General features: G+C 41.7%; 1 protein-coding gene and 1 pseudogene across 1 annotated transcript in view; one reads left to right on the plus strand and one right to left on the minus strand.

The window, feature by feature from the left end:
• The window catches only part of CALN1 (calneuron 1), a 360,848-nt gene that overhangs the window by 292,117 nt on the left and 48,786 nt on the right, over nucleotides 1-19,945 (minus strand). The gene's annotated exons all lie outside the window — the stretch shown is intronic.
• Nucleotides 5,744-19,945, plus strand: part of LOC143667787 (synaptogyrin-1 pseudogene) — a 45,227-nt pseudogene continuing 31,025 nt past the window's right edge.

Consider the following 19,945-nt stretch of genomic DNA (forward strand, 5'->3'; position numbering starts at 1 on the left):
GATTAAAAACAATTTAGCGGGCCTTGACCACACAGCACTCAGAAGCTTTAATACGCTGGTGTGAGCATGAATTTCAAGGCAAGGGGGAGAGTGTGCAGCATTTCCCATACTTATCTGACCACTGAACTTGTATGCCAGCACATCTACTTACATTTCCCAGTACAGCATTCTGCAGAAAACCAGTTTACAGAATTCTGCTTAACCAAGGAGAGACTTGCTTAAGCCTTGTTGTTTCTAAAATATCTTTATTGAGGTTTGGATTCAGGGTCATGTTTGCTTGGTAGAGAAAAGTTAATATATTGACTCATCCAAGTTTCAGAACAGCTTCTTATAAAGGAGATTTCTACGCTTTGAAATCATGAAAAAAATTCAGCGTGATTCCATCCGATTCCTCACAGGAAAGTATAGAGCTTTGATCAATTTTGTAAATTCTTCCTATAGTTCTTATTTTCCCTGCCTTATTTCAGGCATCCTACTGTCTGTAAATTTTTAATTTTTTCAGTTAAAAATGTGTTTGTTTATTTAAATATTAAGACCTAATTAGCATTCAATTTGTGCATTCTCATATTTAAATATCCATCATAGCTGTTGTCATGTATACTGACTCATTGCAATTTTATTATATCCTTTGCATTCACTTATGGAACAAAGGACTTGAAGTGCCTATTGTATAGCAGGAACTGGACATGAAAAATGGCTTGGATGTAGTTATTGCTTTCAAGAAACTCAAGGTCTAGTGTAAGAGACAGACACATAAACAAACAATTGCAATTCACTGTAATAAAGGATATAATAAAGGCATGCACACAGGCTGTGTAGATGATAAAGTAACAGCTTGGAGGAGCTGAAGTCTTCAAAGACTTCAGACTTTAAAAAACGAGCAGACAGGCACATGGTAATTTAGGAAGAGCCTGCAGATTGTACAAGACAAAGGAAAAGTGAAAGATCACATGTGACTTAAGAGAGGAAAGCTGGAGTCTAGAGTATATGAGCCAGAGGAAAGCAGGAGAAGAGAATGTTGAATTTAAATTGAGGCACAAGTTTCACTTCTCGTGGCTTCTGTAATAAATTGTCACAAACGTATTGACTTCAAACAACACAGATGAATTATCTTACAGTTCTGGAGATCAAATATCTGAAATGGGTTTCACTGGGATGAAATCAGGGTATTTGAGGTTCTACAGGAGAATTGTTTCCTTGCCTTTTCTAGCTTCTAGAGGTTGCCTGCATGGCTGGCTCATGGCCTACCCCCTATCTTTAAAGCCAGCCTCGTAGCATCTTCCAATCTCTCTTTTACTGACCTTCTGCTTCTGTCATCACATCCCCTTCTCTGATTTGAACTCTCCTTTGCACCTCTTTCCTTTATAAGGACCCTTGTCATTACATTGAGTCCCCCTGATCACATCTGCAAGTTTCCTTTTCCCATGGAAAGCAACATATTCACATGTTCCAGAGATTGGGACATGGGCATCTCAGGAAGCTCATTATTCTGTCTACCACTAAGCCCTTATATGCCTAGAGTCTGGGTTTTACACTGCAGTCAGGGAGTGGCCAAGGGAGATTTTTAAGCAGGAATGGGACACAATCAGATCATGATAGAAAACTCTCGTGATTATATGAAGGACAGCAAGGAGCAGGAGCAGACGGGAGATATTAAGACCTGATAAGATAGAATGGCATATAAGCAACGACGGTGGGGATAGTGAAGTATTTCTAATTGTTGAAACAGGACTGGCTACTTGATGACTGACTGCATGAGGAGGGTACGGGAAAGGGAGAAGGAAGTGTCGAAGAAGGCCTGGACATTTCTGTAGATAGTGAAGCCATTACTGAAGATAGCAAATTCCTTAAAGTGATAAAGAATTCACCAGGGAACTCTTTGGGTCCAGATGCCATTATGTGAGGATACCTCTTTGATGGGGTAGATGACTATGCCATCAGCCAAGACTGAAAGCCTCCGAGGAGGGGCAGATTTGGGCAAGAGGAACTCTCCTAACTGCTCCTAACTAGCCTCTGACCTTCTGTTCCATCCTTCAATTCCATCTTCTACAATTATCCTTTGCCCTTCCACAACTCCACAGGGTCTAAGCTAAAATCCAACTCTTCAGTCTTAAGAACAAGGTACTTCATGGTCTGACCCCTCCCCTTGTCTCCAGCCATTTCTCTTGCTGCTTCACCTCATCTGACCGTCAACTTCAGCAAGGTCAAAGTAGCCTACAGTTCTTATCATCAAACACGTAGTTACGTGCCTTCATGCCTCAGCTCAAAGTGCCACCACTGCATGGAGTATCTGTCCCAACTGTGACGGCACACATATACTCATCTTTTGAATCTCTGCTCCTCTGGGCATTCACTTCTGGCCCTTTCAGATAATCACCATTGCTTTCTCCATGCCAGTGAACTAGATATGGGATTCCATTTTTTAAACACAGGCACATACTTAAGTCCACGCGATTCTCTCTCAGCTGGAAAACTCTCCCTCTACTGGAAAATAAGCATTCTGAAATCAAGAGTAATATCTTAGTCATCATGCCATGCGTGATGGTGAACAAAGCACCTAGCATTTTATAGTCACTAAAAATAAGTGTCTGATGAATGAATAAATTAATCAATGAAGAAAGATGAAAAGAAGTCATTATAAGTTGTGAGATGTCATATTTAGTCCATGAACCAACAGATAAAATATGGCATATCCATACAGTGGAGTATTATTCAGCAATAAAAAGGAATGAAGTACTGATACATGCTACAACATGGGAGAACCTTGAAAACAGGTTAAGTGAAAGAAACCAGTCACAAAAGACCTCATATTGTATGATTCCACTTATAGGAAATGCCCAGAACAGACAAATCTGTAAAGATAGAAAGCAAACTAATGGTTGCAAAAGGCTGGGGTAAAGGGGAAAAGGGTCTGCTTAATGGGTATGGGGTTTTTGTGGGTCACGATGAAAAGTTTACAAACTAGATCACAGCTATATGAGTATATTAAAAACCATTGCATAGCATACTTTAAATTGGTGAACTATATGTTATGGAAATTATATCTCAATAAAGCTATTTTCCGCTCCCTAAAAACTGCTGTCATATTCAGAGTCAAGTATAACTCATCAATGACTCAAGAAAAGAAAGGGCCAAAACTGCCCTGGGAGATAGACCCAATTTATGGTAGATATTCATCCAGGCAGAAAGGAAGGAAAAGGTAAGTAAGAGTTAACATATGGTAGACACTTACCATGTGTCATTCACTACACTAATCACCTTATCTACATCTTCTCAATCTCTAAGAGCTAGAACCTTTTATTCCTATTTAACAGATGAGAAAACTGAGGCACAGAAAAGTTGCTTAATTGCCTAATGATACAGTTAACAGGGAATGAAGCCTGGACTTGAACCTAAGCAGTTTAATGCCAAAGTCCACTCTCTTGACAAACACTTTGCTTTGCGTGCAGACTTGGTGGGCAAACTGGGTATGTGTAGGGGAGGGGTTTTCATTTGGGGGAAAGGGGGATAATCTTTTAAAAGTTCTTCAGTTGAATGAATTGCTTATTTTCTTTACTAATGAAAGTATTAAAATCTATGAAATTACCTCTGGGTAATATTTCAGTGAACTTTTGCCAATGTCATTTGAATTGACCTCATTTTTTATTGCTTAAATAATTTGTTGTCCTATATTTGATTTTCTTTGGTTTGTTTTTCATTATCAAATGGTAGGTTTGCTTCTTTAGACTTGTGTTGTGTTATGGCCAGAGAATATGGCCTGCACAGTTTCTACATTTAGGGATTTAATAAACTTTGTGGTCTAATGTAAAATCAAGTTTAGCAAAAAGCACATGGATTCTTGAAAAGGTTCATTCTCTATTTATAGAGGAAGTGCCTAGTGCTCCACTGATGTATTAAGTGGATTTTGTTGTTTAAAGACCTTCAAAAAAGTGAAATTTAATTTCTTCTTAAACTATTTTTAAAAATAGCAATGGTATTTTCAATTATACATTCTTAATGGAAGCAATACAGAAGTTAAAAGAGGAAGAAAATGTCTGAGTAAATCAAAGGCCAGGACAAACCCAGCTATTTGTAATCAGATATTTCAATACTTGCAATGCTTTTTACTTCAGCATGATGAATGGCCTCAAAAAGATATAAACCTTCTATGTAAACACTTGGCTTCCTCTGCTTTTTACATAATCAATTTGACATTTGAATTTTGGCAAAGGATCGCAGGTACCTTGTTTTATTTATTACCTGAGATTAGATAAAGTATCACTGTTAGCAAACCACACCAGGCTTTTTCCTAAAATAATGTACAATTTTTCAGGCAAGGATCACTTTGTCCTGACATCAGTCTCCAGAATAGGATTTCCAAGTATATTCTACGTAGCTATTCTCCTCCCACCTCTTCCATCACTCCTTGCTTCTTTCTCCCCTTAAAATAACCCACTCCCACCAATTCTGCCTTCCACTAGCTCCTATATTTATAGCATAGGAACAACCTAAAAAAAAGAATCACAAAATAAGCTATCATCAGAATTGGACCAGAGAAGAGACGAAAAGTCCTCATGTTCCAATTTTGTTGCACTACTCCCTCTATAGAGTCAATACTGAAAGCAGACAGCCGCCCTATGACCTCACGCCTGTTTGCTTATTCAGACGAGGAGTTTTTCATCACTTGGAGAACTCTGAGAGACTCTCCAACCACAAAAAGACATCAGGTCGTCAAGCCTTACTTGTCCTTCCAAGAAAGCTCTTTCCAGAACCATTTGAAGAATAAGAGAACAGAGGCTTAAAATGGTAGTTTCTCATGCCCACTCTCTCCCAACTTCCTATGAAAGGCTAAAGCCAAAAAGATGGAAACTCACCTCAACCCTCAAGAACTAAGCCAACGTTCAACAGCAGTCTAAATCCAGATGCAACCTCCTCACTCCACCCTAGGCTTGTTTGACAAAAACCTGCCTAGCCTGGCTTCGTGGCACCCACCAAACAGCTCCACTTTATAAGACAAAGTCGGCCAGCTGGGAAGGTTAGTAAGACATCTAACATCTTGGATCCAACCTCAATCTTCAGAGAGCAGAAAAATGGGTTGTCACAGTGGTCACTGAGCCATCCAGGGAACGGTCTTCTCCCAATTTCCCCCTTTGTACTCTCTTCCCCACCACTCCTCATTGACTTACTTCTTGCATTCTAATATCCAGATAAATCAACTCAGAAAGAGCCAAATGAATAATCAATATGGTGGAAGAGAGTGACAGTGACACCAACGACACATCTGAGACAGAATACTTGGTAACGTGGCAGTTAAGAGCCCAGACTCTGAAGCCAGATTGACTGGGATAAATCCTGGCATCACTACCTACTAGCTGTGCAACCAGGGACAAGTACTTAACCTCTCTGTGTCTCATTCCTATCTGTGAAATGGAAATCATAATGGTGCCTATCTCATATTTTAAAACATGCAAAGTCCTCAGAGTTGTACTTGGTCAGAGTAGGCACTTGGTAGGTGTATTACTTCTAGGCTTCAAACACTTAACATATAGTATCTCATTTAATCATCACAAAAATCCTTTGAGCCCCATTGCATAGATGAATGAACTGAGGCTCAGAGAAACTATGTCACTAGCCCAGCAGAGTGACTAGCCCAATGGAGTTGGATGGAGTTTTAGCTTGAATTGAAGTCTGGGCTCTTTACACCTGAGCTCTTTACCAAGCAATGCCCTTAGCTTCTTCCTGAGAAGTGTGGTCTCCACGGGTAATGGCCCTGGTCTCCACGGGTAATGGCCCACACACAAGGACAAAGGAAACACCAACCTGGGTAGCAGCATACAATGCTGATGGTGGTTTTTCAAGTGGTCCATTAGTTTAAACAAAAGAGAACCAGGCAGTGGGGTCAGGATAAGAGGTCACCACGTCAAAGCAGTTACAGTACTCAGTGAACTCCAGCTAGGACCTGGGACCTAAATTTGGAGCATCACACTTCAAATTCCCCTCCAGGCTCAGAAGGAGAGCTGGCTACCATCCAAGTGGACAGAAAGAACAGCCCAGAGCAATCCACATGTCTTGTCTATTGGCAAGATCTACAACTGCACCGGCCTTCCTTTGAAATAGAGTAAAACCTGACCTGGAGAGCCTGTAAAAAAAGTATTTCACAACAATATCCTGAAGTCCCAGGAGCAGAGAATGACTCAAGAGAACTCTCAGGACACCTGGACTTCATGAAAAAGGAGCAGGACTATAGTGAGAGATCAGTCTTAGAGAAAGAAAACAGAAAGACATGAAAAGGCTTATAGGTAATGTGAGAATTGCAAGAAACCCAAAGGCATTTAAACATCCACACAGAACTGAGACAAAACTGATACAGCCGAAAAACCGTATCAATGATGTGAAGGGACCTTTGAGAAGTTCCCCAAGAAGTATAAAGAAATGAAAGTCATGAGAATGACAGACATGTGAAATCAATTTAAAGTCTCCAAAAACAGATCATTGATTTTTCTGAAGAATAGCACAGAACAAAAACAACAGACAAATGACCCTTAGAAAAATCACATTTTATGAAGAGATCTTCACATATACATATTATATGTATACAAAGTATTTGTTGGGCCATAGGAAAAAATTAAAACACTTTGCACCTAAAAGAGGAGCAAAACCCAGATACCCTGGCATCTCCTCTGCAATAGAAAGTTCTAGGAGACACTGGAACACCATCTACACTATTCAAAGGAAGGAATAAAGGCCCAAGGAGTGACTTAAGATCATGAAAATGCACTTGTGTGGTCTGATGTCTGTGACAACAACTGAAAGTTATATCAGGGTTATTCTTGGTCTGAGAATACATATCACCTATTGCCATTTTTAAAAAAAAATCACTTTAAATTTGTACCAAACAATGAGTAGGCCACGCTATAAATGGACTGTTTGGTCTTTCCTTAATTGGCTTAGTCCCCAGACTTCAGCATGCAGGTGGACTGGATTGCCAGGATGCTTTGGGGGCAAGGGGCCTGGATCTAGGCTGAGATTTCTCCCCTTCTCAGCAGCTCCCCTTCTCTGCTCACTTGCCAGCCCCAGGAACCAAGCTTTTCGATCACATCTTGCATGCTACAGTTTACACCAAGTTCTATGACCACCAAAAACAATAACTGGTGCTTCTCTCTTTCACTCTAATTAACAAAGGCTGAATTGTTTATACTGCTGGGCACTATACAAGAATTAATATACAAGGAGCTGTATTTCCCTGTCCCCAAAGCAGAGCAACAGCAAACAACTAAAAAGATATTTTCAATACCAAGCAACTGAGGACTGATTTTCTGTTGCTTTGTTATTTAATGACATTTTCCCAAACTCCTTTTGTCAGACAGAAAAGCACCAATGGAAAGAAAAGAAATCACCTGTAGTCCTAACGTCCAAAAGGGAAAATTGTCAACAGATTCATATTGTTCATGCAGCAATTTCCCATGCACGGCCTTCATATAAAAGTACTGCTTTCCAAATTAACCGTATTTAACTATACACAGTTTGCAGTTTGCTTTGCCCCCAAAGGATCGTATGATTTATAAAGAAATTCCCATATCAAAAAAATCTTCAAAAATATCATTTTGAACGGCTATGCATCTTTCCACCCCACGAATATGCCATAACTGACTCAACCATCCCTGATCACTGGACATTTACTTTGGATAGCAAAGGAACTATATCCCACACTATATATTATATTATGCAATTTGGTAATTAAAAGTCTGGATTCTAAAGCAAAATTTCCTGAGATCAAATCCCCATTCTACCATTTATTAGCCGTGCAATGTTGGGCAAATTATTTACTGACAATCTGTGCCTGTTTCCTCAGAAGCATAGATAGGATTATAGCACTATTTAACTAATAGAGACGTGGGAATTAAATGCTTTGATATATGTAAGGGCCTTACAACGTTCCCTGCAACAGGGAAAATGCAGTATATTTAGGTCGTATCCATTTCTTTGCTATGAACAGTGAAGCATCCTTCTATGTGTAACTTCTTTTCCTGAACTTGTATAATTTTTTTAACCTGTACAATTATTTTTAAGATAAAATTCTCAAAAATGGAATCGCTGCATCCAGAGGCAATTCACATTTTTAAGCTTTTATACATATTGTCTAATCTCACACCAAAAAGTTGTACAATTTTACAATTCTACATCAAGAATAAAAATGTCTGTTTTCACTCAAGCCTTCCCAACATTGGGAAGCTACTTTTTTTCTCCAATTCTGCCAAGATAATGGATGGAAAATGACATTTCCTTGGTTTATTTTGCATTTCTATTTATGACTTTGGAGTTAAAGTTGGGGAAGCAATCCCAAAACCAAATTTATATATGCTTCACCTACATTGCCATCTCTAATAATTCCTTGTGATTTCATATTTTACATCTAACCCTTTAATCCAAGTTGAATTCATTTTGCGCTTTAGCATAGAAAAGAAACTTAAGTTTTCCTCACAAATATTAACAAATTTTCCCCACTGTATTTACTGAATCCTTTCCTTGCTGACTTGGGACCTTTGCCATATACTAACTACATACACTTAAATATATCTATAGCTTCTTTATTCTGTTTCATTTCTCTCCTTATTCTGACATTAGCCTCACTTTTAATTATTATGGCTTTAAAGTAAATTCTAATATGTGGAAGAGCAAATTCCCACTCACCATTTTGTTTTGTTTTTGTTTTTTTAATGACTTAATTGGCTCATCTCAATAATTTATTCTTCAGATGAACTTTAGAATAATTGTCACATTTTCAAAAAAGGGCCAGTGGGGAATTTTATTGTTGTTGTTATATTTGAAATACAGCAGCTGTTGCTCTTATTTGTTTTGGACTCGTCTTCAAAAATATAAATTATCCACATGTTGGATCTTCACTGTCTGCCCTCTGTATTAAGAACCTTTCAAATAACTTTCAAACATTCTATGATTTTTCTCAAATTCATCTTTCACATCACTGAATAGATTCACTACAGTATTAATTCTTCTTACTGTTTCTAATACTACCATAGCTTGACCACTTCATGAGTTTCCTATAATCTTTCCTCAATTCCGTCAAATTATTTTCATCCTATCTGTTCTCTTATCAGTAAATTTATTTTTTTAATATTTTGTCTCTATTTCTAGAAGCCATGGTTTCTCACGTTTCCTTAAAATTAGAGCAACTGCTGACTAAAATTTGTTACTGTTTGTGAAAAAAAAATCTTTTTTAAAAATAGGCCCTTTCTCTAATTCTTACAGGATATGTTTTTCTCCTTTCAAAAAGTAGATTTTAAAACAAAAAAATCTACACAATTTTGTATGTAATACTCGTTGTCAAAGTTTTTAGCTAAAAATCCTTTGTACAAAATCTTTGCAGATCTCCAATATATAAAAAAGATGAGAGCAGCATATTTATCATTCATTTCTTTATCAGTTTTTTAAGTTCAAATTATAACACTTGCTTTTTAAAAGATCAATCAAGAAAACAATGAGACTGTTTTTAATGAAAAACCTAAATGTTACATTGAGTCATATGAATGAATGTTTCCGTCTAGCAACAGCTTCAAATGACACTTATTTATTATAATATGGTTATTTAGTGTTGAGAAAAATCCTGATTCACATAAATGGGTAGATGCGGATGGTAACAGTTTTTTAATGTCACCTCGTCTTCCAATATTCTTAAATTAAACAGGGATTATAGGAGAAAAGTTATTTTTAGGCTTATACAATTACATTAACCAAGCTACACAAATTTTCACATTCACGATTTCCAATAAATTCAGTCTATAATGAATTTGACAGTGTATTATTTTTATCATAGTTCCAAATAGACTGGAAAATACATATGTGTGTATATGTATATATGTTATATATATATATATATATAATACTACAATTGAATAAAACACCCAATCAATGAAACATAGCCATGGAAGACGGCAGTTTCGCACAACAGTTTGAAAACCACAGGAAAATACCTTCCCACTGGCAAGTGTGTAAAAGGTAATAAGAATAAAATACACCATTATGCTAACAGGGGTTTTAACTGGGTGGTGGGATATCTGAGATCATCATCTCTTCTCTTTGCGTCCCTACATATCCCGGACACTTTTTGATAGACATGTATAAATTCGTAATGAGAGAAACTATTCTTTAAAAAAGTCAATACGGGCAAATCTCACAAACATAACGTTGAGCTACAGAAGCCAGACGTAATAGGCCATCTGCTACCTTTCAGGTGAGATGCCAACCAGGAGAAGTAAATACACAGCGTCAGAGGTAAAGGCCTTGGGGATGTGGGGGCAGGGCCACTGTAATGTGCAAAATCCAGGCTCAGGTCTCCTGGACACGTTCCGATTCTGTTCTTCCTTTTACAATTCAGTGGATTCTGGTATATTCACAGATCTGTGCAACCATCACCACCATCAATTTCAGAACATATTCATCCCCTTGGAAAGAAACCCCTTCCCAGTGCCCTCCTACCCCCTGCCCCCTAAGCGACCACTAACCTGCTCTCTCTCTCTGCGGATTTGCCGATTCAGAGCATGTCAGTTAATGGGACACTCGATGCTTTCTAAGGACACGTTGTGTGTCTTGACTACGGTGTTGATCACGTTGCGTTGTGAAAACTCACTGAGCTGTACCTTGTGCTTAATGTGCTTTACCATACCCATGGGATATCTCAGTGAAAAGGTCTGACATCAAATTTTAAAATGAAGTCAGAGGAAGATGTTCCAGCCCCCCTCCCCGCCTCCCCCCGCCGCTGTTCCTCTGACGATGCTTCCTCTCCTCCATGTCCATCTTTCGGGGCACCCCCACCCCCACCCCAGCACCTTCACCTCCCACTGGAGGGGCAGCCATCAGCATGCACCCTGGGTTGTCCACACCCCATCCCTCTTCCCCTTTTGGCCCATCCACCTCCCACCTCGCACAGGCCGGCCAGGGACCCCCCACCCGGCAAGGTCCTTTGACAAGGCGGGCAGTGCATGCTAGCATCCCTTCCCCTACCCCGAAAAGCCTCTGTCCCCTGAGAGTACTGCTGAACGTAAAAAATACGTCATTTTGCGTTAAGATATTCATGCTTCAGAGGAATCTTACTAAAATAACAACTGCATAGTTACACCCCTAATTCAATCTTTCCGAAGCCTCTCTATTGCGAACAAAATGACCTCGGACTCCCTACTGCCTAACTCTCAAAGCTACCCCTGCCCTGCCTCTTTCCCACCTCTCTAGACTTCAACCTCTGCATGTCTTTTCCCACTCTAACCATACTCCAGACGCGCTGAGCCCCGCAGAGTTCCTCAGATCCCTTCCACTGCTCGGCACGCCATGCTTTTCTGAAGCTGTTCCATCTGCCTAAAATACCCTTCCCTGTTGGCCTGATAAACAAACACCAACTAATCTCTTGCAGCTCAGTTCAGGAGAGTCACTTGTGGCTCTCACGGCAGGCAGAGGTGGTCGGCTTCCCATCTACACTGTGCCCCTTTTCGCCTTTTATGACAGAAGCCACGCGGGAACAGCGGAACAGCATCTCTTCTCCTGACCTGGGGCAAGTTTACTTAAATTCTTATACCCCCTATTTCCCATCCGTAAAATGAGGACAATAATACAAATGACTCGATAGGTCTGTAGCAAGAATTAAATTACAGGACACATCCAATGCACACAAACAGTACCCGGCACATCACGAATAATAAATGTTACCAATTATTCCAGAATTTCCTTGACTGTGCTCGTTCATATTTATGTCCCCTGCTTCCAAACTGTGAGCCCCCTCGGGTGCCGCCCCGCTTATCTAGGCCCGTAGCTGGTGACATGCAATGACACCATGCCCCCCCTTGGGGACAGGCCTGGGTTCAATTGATATTCAGCCCCTTAACAGCAGGACCAGTTTCCACATGTCTAAAATGGAGATAGAATAGTATTGTAAGAAAATTGAAGAAGGAATGATAGAAAGCATTGGCACATTTTTTTGGCCCACATGACAGGCACGATGTATCGCTTTATATATAATTCAATACCTGATTCATGATGGATGCTTGATAAAGAATCTATTTTGTGGTTCCCAGACACCTGCTTGATTCATACTTCAGAACCTTTCCTTTCCTAAATACCACGGAGGCAGCAGGAAGTGGGGAGGGAAGGCAGAGCCTACTGGATTCAAAAGTGAACGGGGAAAGGGCAGTGCGATGGTGGCGCAGTGGCAGAGTTCTCGCCTGCCATGCCAGAGACCTGGGTTTGATTCCTGGTGCCTGCCCATGTGAAAAAAAAAAAAAGTGAAGGGGGAAAGACCCGGGGCTGTGAGCTGAAGAGCTCCCCCTTGCCTCACCCCAACTATTTCAAAACGCCTCGTCCTCACTCAAGCACTGGAACAATGTTGTAGACTCATCTTAATAGGATGATGTCATTTCCGAAGCAGGTGGCATATTAACCACTCAACAGAGTGCAAAATCCCTTAATATAAAACTGTTTGTGGATCATTCTTAGTGTTCTAGTTTGCTAGCTGCCAGAATGCAATATACCAGAGACGGAATGGCTTTTAACAAGAGGTAATTTAATGAGTTGCTAGTTTACAGTTCTAAGGCTGAGAAAATGTCCCAATTAAAACAAGTCTATAGAAATGTCCAATCAAAGGCATCCAGGGCAAGATACCTTGGTTCAAGAAGGCCGATGAAGTTCAGGGTTTCTCTCTCAAGTGAGAAGGCACATGGCGAACACAGTCAGGGCTCCTCTCTCGGCTGGAAGGGCACATGGCGAACACGACGTCATCTGCTAGCTTCTTCTCCTGGCTTCCTGTTCCATGAAGCTCCCCGGGAGGCGTTTTCCCTCTTCATCTCCAAAGGTCACGGGCTGGTGGACTCTCTGCTTCGTGGTGCTGCAGCATTCTCTACTCTCTCCGAATCTCTCTGAATCTCTCATTCTCCAAAATGTTTCCTCTTTTATAGGACTTCAGAAACTAACCAAGGCCCACTCAAATGAGTGGAGACATGTCATTCCCTAATCCAGTTTAACAACCATTCTTAACTAAATCACATCAACCAGGGAGATGATCTCATTACAGTTTCAAATATACAGTATTGAATAGGGATTATTCTTCCTTTAAGAAATGGAATTTATATTAAAACATGGCTTTTCTTAGGGGGCATACTTCCTTTCAAACCAGCACACTTAGCATAAAGAAAAACCCCATGGGAAGCTTTTGTTGGGGCGCCAGAAAAATTAAAAGTACTTCACCAAGGACTGCCTTCAGTAGGAGCCTTTTCACAGAGACTGTGCGATAAGTGAGGAGATTAATTTCTAAAGGGAATGAAAGGCACACTTAAGAAATGGGGCTGTTTCAGCAGAAATCTTTTGACCACTAGGATATGTTCTTTGCTTTTTTTTTAAATGTAATTTTTTTGAGCTATATTCACACCACCCAATCCATTCAAATTATACGATCCATGGCTCACAATATCATCACATAGTTGTGCGTTTATTCCCATGATCATTTTTGGAACATTTGTTTTACTCCAGAAAAAGAAATAAAAAGAAGACCCCAAACATCCCATCCCCCTTACCCCTCCCTCTTACTGACCACTAGTATTGCACTTTACCCAATTTTAAAGCTAATAATAGCGGTAGGTTCACTAAGACAGTGCAGTAGTGTCAGAGACAGACATACAGATCGGTGGAACAGAACAAAACATAGGACATGTTCTATCATGCTTTGCTATTCTGATTTTTAAGGCATGTCATGTCCTAATTAAAAATAACTCACATCTAACACTTCTGCCTTCTCCACTCCTACAGGCTGGCCTGGACGGTCACTCTCGTCTCAGACTCAGGAGACCACGTGGCAATCCTTTGAGATCAAGGAATTTTCTGGATCATTTGCTACGTGTCTTAGCCTGAACAACAAAGCCTGAGGCAAAAGTTCATGGCCTAGAAAAGGCATATCTACAGAGACAGAAAGCAGATTAGCGGCTGCCTTGGGGCTGGGGGTGGGAATAGGGGGTGACTGCAGACGGGCCCCAGGGGTTTTGGAGGGTGATGGAAAAGTACTAACATTGGATTCTGGGGAAGGTTGCACAATGCTATAAGTTCATTAAAGCCGACTGAATTGCATACTTAAAAAACAGGTGAGTTTTATGGTATGTGCATTATACCTCAATAAAGCTGTTTCAAAAAGAAAAGCTCAGTGAAAAGAAAAAAAGGAAAAGAAAAGTTTATCATGATATGAGGCTTTATTGGCGAACGCAATCCCAGGAAAGCCAAAGTGAAAGTGAAGGGCAGTGAGACAGGGTAGGCATTCTGTCCAGCTGGAGAGAATGCACCCCCATGCTGGCCTTGCTTGCAGCCAGCTGACAGCAACTGTTGACCTGACATCTTGAAGGTACTCCATATCACAACCATCCAGGCATCCACTGGCCAAAGTTTGCCCCCAAGTGTCTTAGCTCCCTGCCCATTTGGGTTCCACGTGTACACAGAGGAGTCCAGCACTTCTTGACCTTCAGGGGCAACAGACCGAAGCAAGGTCTTGGCTCCAGCAAGATGAGGGTCTAGAAATATCTCCCACAACCAGCCTTTGATCTAGAGCAGCTGCAGAGGTAGCCATAGCCTGATGCCACAACCACCGGAGCTGAGACGGGAGATGACAGCTTGGAGCTGAGTGATGCACAAACAGAAATTGGTACTCTCTGCAAAGCCTCAGAGGAATGTCACATTTTACAGACACCTGGCCCAAACAGAAATGACATCCTTTGCTTACCACCTCTCTCCACCATTAAAGTAGGGGTAAGGAAAAGGCACTGAAGACCCAACATAAATCATTTTGTCCCATAATACTCACAAAGACCTCAAACCAAGGGACAGCTCCAAAAATTGCTACTGCCTTGGTATGGTAGGATCACCCTCCAAGAAGGGGCTTCCCGCTGCAGCGGCATCTCCAGGATGGGCCTCAGTGCTGGAGCTCTCCCCAGGCAGCTCCAGCCAATGACTGAGCATGGCATGGGACTCACCTGGCCTTTTCCACCCCATGTGGGACTCCTCTTATAAGCCATCTTTGCTCCAGAATACCCCCAGTGCTTTGGTCAAGACTTTTTCAGATTTGTGGCACAGTCTAGGCTTCCCTACCCCACCCTGCTCCCAGCTCCTTATGTTTCACAGCCATTCTTATCTACCATCCCACCCCCAGTAAACCTTGCACATTCCACCTCAGCATCTGCTTCTAGGGAGACCCAGCTGTCAAGCTTGGTGACCTTAAAAGTCACTGTGATGCTCCCTTTTCGAACACACCCAAAACCCAAACCAGAAGTTGTTCACACACTATCCTCTGATTATGAACCCCAAGGTGGCACATTTTATGGGGAACACAGTGTAAGAGGCTGGTGCCTTTTAGGGGCTGGAGCAAAATAGTTATTGAAGGCCAACTCTTCAAGAGGGCCCAGAGGTATGTATTAGTTTCCTACTGCTGCTATAACATATTACTATAAACTCAGTGGCTTTAAAAACCACAAATGTATTATCTTACAGTTCTGGAGGTTAGAAGTACAAAGTGGGTTTTGTTGGACTAAAATCAAGGTTGTCATCAGGGCCATGATCCTTTCTGAAGGCTCTAGGGGGAGAATCTGTTCTCTTGCCTGTTCCAGTTTCTGGAGGTTGCCCGGAATCCCTGGGCTTCTGGACCCTCCCACCTTCAAGGTGGCCAGTTGAGTCTCTCTCAAGCTGCATTATGCTGAAATAGACCCACCTGCCTCCCTGTTTCACTTATAAAGTGATTAGTTTGGGCCCACCTGGGTAATCCAGGTCCATCTACTTATCTTCAGGTCAGTTTATTCCTTACTTCCATCTGCAACTTTAATTCCCCCTTGCCATGCAGCTTAGCATATTCTCAGACCCAGGCAGTAGAGCAGAGGCATCTTTGGGTGGGCATTATTCTCCGACTGCACGTCTGGACCCCTGGGAGGTAGAGCAGGCTCAGCATAGAGCCCAGGGAATAAAGCATGGAGGGAGGGGGCCTCGAACTTTCCCTACTCTTCCTTTCCTCCCCTCTAAGCTGTCTTCTCTCTCTTGAGGTTTGGCATAAGATGGAGCTGGAGACATCTTCTGTCTGTGAGCAATGAGTACAAAACTCAGGCCAGGTGTACCCCTGATCCAAGGGTGAAGCTGGGACAGTGCAGCCAAACCGTTGCTCCCTCTTAGCTCTTTTGCCAAAAAAAAAGGGCACCATTTCAGCAGTTTTTAAAGCAATGTGAGAATATGACAAGACGTGAGACCAAGTAGTGAAGAGTCAAGAAAGGACTCAGAGAGGTGGCAGAACATGCCTTTTGGGGGTGTCTGCTTCCCTACTAAAAAGACCCAGGCCTTGTTCCACCTCAGTTTCTCCCGAGCGCTATACTCTACTCTATTGCTGGATGTGGCTAAATGGACAAGGAGGTTCCAGGAGGTCAGACACGGCACAGTCAGTGTTCCAGGGTAGGAGAGCAGAGAGCCCAGTGAGTAACAGAACCTACAAGCCACAGAGTGTAGTATGACTAACACCAGCCCCAAACCTTATTATAGAAAACAACTCTATTTAGCAGTTGTCCATGCCAATAAAGCTCTCTTGCTGGCCCTGATATCACCACTTCTATGGCAACCGGCACACTTCAAAGAGGCATAATATGGGAAACTGAAAAACAGATCAAAACTGAAGGCACCGTGCTGTGCCAAATGAGTGACACTGCCAGAAAGCCATGTAAAAGTTCAGAGGCCAACATCAGGGAAAGTCGAGGAGAAGGAGAGAATCAGCAGATATCTTTAGGGTCCAAACCCACGTGTCCTTAAGCAGCAGTGAGGTATGCAGCACAGAAGCCTGTTATTGACGTTTTGGGGCTGGTTTTACTATTTTGTGGGGTGGGGTTTTGGGTGGGAATCTTGACCTTTTCCAAATAGAGAACAAAAAATTCAATGAAGAAGTTCCAAACACAACTTCCTTTTGCTTCAAAAAAGAGAAAAGCATTGACCTACTCAAAGAGAACACCAGGAAAAAGAGGTGTCATATGGCCACTGAGTCCTTCTTTCAGACATTAATGGAAGTGACCCCATGAAATATGACACAGGCACTATGTACACCCCTATATTTTCTTTTTTGGGGGAGGAGGGGTAGAGAACTAAGGAGGATAATGAGTGTGCTTCACTATCCATTAGGTAGCACTTTGGCTAAATTCTCCTTATCTGTTCTAACCCTCAGGTGAAAGGTAATAGAAAAAGAGATGAAGACTGTGCTGTTCCAAAAGCAACTGGAACCAGGAAATCGCAGATGCCATCGACAGCACACAACTGAAATAGAAAAATACACCCGAACTGGGCTTACCAACCCTCACTCTGAGTCGAGTTACATGTAATTTTATTAAATACGCATCCTTAAGTAAGCTCTCAGCTACTCTGTTTCCAATTTTAGTCACTCCAAGAGCTGACCATGAGGATAAAACGTGGGAAATTCCTCTCTGATGGCAGCCATGTAGCCATGCGTAATTGACAAAAACAAATATTCCTCTTTTTGAAAATCAAATTTGAACTTCTGAATAAACATAGAAATCAAAAGAGCAACATGTAGTAAACCCTGAACCAAGTTTCCATTAAACACCCCTCCACACACACACACATACACACATATACACATATAAAGACAATAGAATAGAAAATTAAACTTTTTGTTGTTGTTGTTGCATGGGCAGGCACCAGGAACTGAACCCGGGTTTCCAGCATGGCAGGAGAGAACTCTGCCACTGGGCCACCGTGGCCCGCCCTAAATATGTTTATATGAAAATGGCACACATGAATGGGAGAAATTTTTGCTGAACTGTCAGTGGCTTGAGAAACAAAATCCCGGAACAGTCAAAATCTGCCTTCTAAACCAGAATATCCATGCTACCAAAGAATGTAGGAAAATGCTTTAAGTAACCCTGGATAGAAGAAAAAAAATTCAACCACACACTTGTAATCAAAGGATGCAAACTCAAAGCAAAAATCCAATTCCATTTAAAACGACCCAACTGGCAATCACTGCTAAAACTATGACCACCCTATTGGTGCGAGAACAGTGAAGTGGAAATTTTCATCTTCCGTTGGTGCACGTGGAAATCAAAGTGACCTTTCTGGAAAGTAATCTGGCCATATATAATAAGAGCCCTAAAAAAACGTGTTTATGTATTGACCTGGCATTTTGATTTGTGCAAGTCCGAATTTAAAAAATAATCACAAATTCAGACAAAGATGTCTTCTCCAGGAGCTCCTTACAGCATTACTGATAATCAGGGAAAAACTAGAAATAAACCTAGTTGGCCGACAATAGGGAAAAGACTAAATAAAAATGAAGATAAACGTTTGTCTCAATTAGCCCGTATTTTCTGGCGAGCTCCTGCTCCTCAGGTGCCATTAATCTGTGCATCACCGGGCAGGATCTGACCAGAATCAGCTCGTGTCTCCTGCTCACTGCTCCAGGGAGTCTAAACAAGACAAGGAGCTTATTTTCTGAATGTGATATGATTATGTAACCCGGAGCAAAATATCCAAGAGGAAATAAATATAGGAAGGCATCTAATGAGGAGGTAAGATATTGAACCGACCAATATATCTTATTAATTTGGGATTTCCACCCATACAGTCTTCCCAAAGGCTACAAAATATATATTGATTTTCCCTGTAAAACTAAACCCACACACAAAAAAAGAACAATTAAAATATGAATGGAAGGTGGGGGAAGAGAAAAGGGGCAGAAAAATAGTTGCAGCCAGACAGGGGGGAGAGATTTGATTATTAAAATGGGTTACTGAATTTAGCACTGTGATTTCTGACATACTCAGCAGAACAGAAAACACTGAGTAACAGAGTTTCTTATTGTCTGATTAAAAGAAAACAAGACAGAATAGTTCCATTGGAGAGCTTAATTAGTATGAGGTACCGAAATAAAATAGCGATTTTCATGCTGCCTTCCTATCTGGTTAGACTGAGAAGTATGGTGGGTGAAGCAGCCTTCTGGGCCTCCTCTGAAGGAGCACTGCCCACCTTCTCATCTTCTCAGTGTCCATGCAGCTCCCTCATTAGTCAGTAAGCCCTCTGAGGGCAGGAGACGTCTTAGTTCACTCCCTTGTCTGAATGCCAGGCAGGGACGGGGCACCCACTAAGTCATGGTTGGTTCCAGGAAAACATGGCATCCGACTGCCAGCTTCTGAGACAGCCACGTCCCACTAAATGCCAATGGAGAAACAAATTGCAAACAAAAACCAAAACTGCAAACCAAGAGGAATTTCTACTCCTTGCAAGTCAGATGGACGCAGATTGGAAAGCACAGCTGATGGCTCGTGAGTGCCAACCCCCACGCACAGAGCCAACCCGGCTAAGGTCCCCACCACCCCTCACCCCGTTCCATCCCATTCCCCACTCTCACCCAACACAGGAAAGAAACACTAGCTCTGTCCATGCCCGCCAAAATGCCAGGCAGACCTCCCTGAAAAGCAGTGGTTTGTTATCAATGTGCAAAACAGAATGAACCATGGAATTATTTTTGGTATGGTGTTTTTGCTTGCCAGTGTGTGGGCTCTGTGCCAATTCCTGGGCACAAGCCTCATCAGGGACCCCTGATTCCAAATCTTGAGAGGTGTAGCCCAAACCTGTGTTTCAGGAAATGTACCCCCAGATAATTCTGGGGAGCTCCTCCCTTAAGAAGCTCTGTTCTACCACTTGGGTTCCTAGTTTGGAGGCAGCTAGTGCTGTTCCCTTATCAGTCAAACCGATATGGGAACAGTTTCTAAAGACACGACTGGAGACATGTGGTCAGAAAGCATTAAAGTGAGAAGCAGGGTGCAGGGTGACCCACCACTCATCGGCCGCAGTAGAGCAGTTGGCTCTGGGCCAGAGCTAAAAGAGATGTTGGCAACAAAACATAATGACAACAGTGGTTTTTTCCTGATACTATTTAGTTGCTGTGCTG

The sequence above is a fragment of the Tamandua tetradactyla genome, chromosome 23, assembly GCF_023851605.1.
Source record: "Tamandua tetradactyla isolate mTamTet1 chromosome 23, mTamTet1.pri, whole genome shotgun sequence".
Taxonomy (NCBI): domain Eukaryota; kingdom Metazoa; phylum Chordata; class Mammalia; order Pilosa; family Myrmecophagidae; genus Tamandua; species Tamandua tetradactyla.